Source organism: Octodon degus, unplaced genomic scaffold (assembly GCF_000260255.1).
Source record: "Octodon degus isolate 3935 unplaced genomic scaffold, OctDeg1.0 scaffold00079, whole genome shotgun sequence".
NCBI classification, from domain to species: Eukaryota; Metazoa; Chordata; class Mammalia; order Rodentia; family Octodontidae; genus Octodon; species Octodon degus.
This window is the reverse complement of record NW_004524655.1, coordinates 6,313,819-6,315,002: the sequence shown is the minus strand read 5'-3', so window position 1 is coordinate 6,315,002 and position 1,184 is coordinate 6,313,819.

The following is a 1,184-nucleotide window of genomic DNA, read 5'->3' as shown; positions in this document are numbered from 1 at the left end:
CCCTCTCCCTCTCCCTCTCCTCTCTCTCTCCTCTTCTTCTTTCTCTCCCTCTCGCTCATGCCCTGCCCCCATACTATACCTCAGACCCCACCTTGAATGTCATGGAGGTCCTAGGTCTGCGCCAGGTTTGCACGTGACAGCTTACCCACCGTCCCCACCTGGTAGTGCCTTTGATCTTGGGGGCAACAGCCCAGAAAAGGGCTGCGATGCCTTTGGAGTGTGTGCTTGATTCCAATCCCTTCCCCTGACCCACCTGTGCAGGTCAAGTTGCACACGTGTATGTACATCTAATTTCTCACTACTAATTATGATTATGAGTTCAGGGACGAAGTCATGACCTTGCACTTGCCAGGCAGGCACTTATGGGCTGAGCTATATCCCTGGCCCTCACTACTAATTATTAATGCTAACAGCACCTCTTTAGCCTATCTTTGTCATGGCAATGGCACTTGACACATTATCTCATTTAATCCCTCCAGCAACTCCAGAATGTGCAAATTGTTAGCATCCTCATTTACACACGAGGATACTGAGATTCAAAGAAGCAAAAATTCACACAAGCTCTTTTGTTTTTTGGCAGAACTGGGGATTGAACTCAGGCCCTTGTCCTTGCCAGGTAAATGCTTATTCTACTGAGGTATCTCCCTAGCCCCCTCACACAAACTTGATTGAGTTAAAATTCAAATTTCCAGGAGTGCAAGCACAGTCCTATAATCCCAGCACTCAAGAGACTGAGGCAGGAGGATCGCTGTGAGTTCAAAGCCAGTCTAGGCTATAGAGTGAGTTCAAGGCCAGCCTGGACTATACAATGAGACCCTGTCTTTAAGAAAAAAGATAAAAAAAGAAGAAAAAAATAAAATTCCTGAAATCTGTGCTTTCCATCAATACTGCTTTCTTCTTAAAAACTCAAATTATGCGGAAGGGGTAAAGAATAAAAAATCAAGGCTGAATAGCTCAGCAGACTAAAGGACCTGCTTAGGTAGGCTCAGGGACTGGGGTTTGATCCCCGATGTGCCATGCTGTCCCTGCCTCCAGGACGCACTGAAAGGGCCACTGAGACTAGGCGTGGTGATACGCCTGTAATCCCAGTTTGGGAGGCTGAAAATAGGAGAATAACTATGAGTCTGATCTGTGTAGTGAGACCCTGTAGACCCTGTGCTAAAGACATAAAATTTTATTTTTTT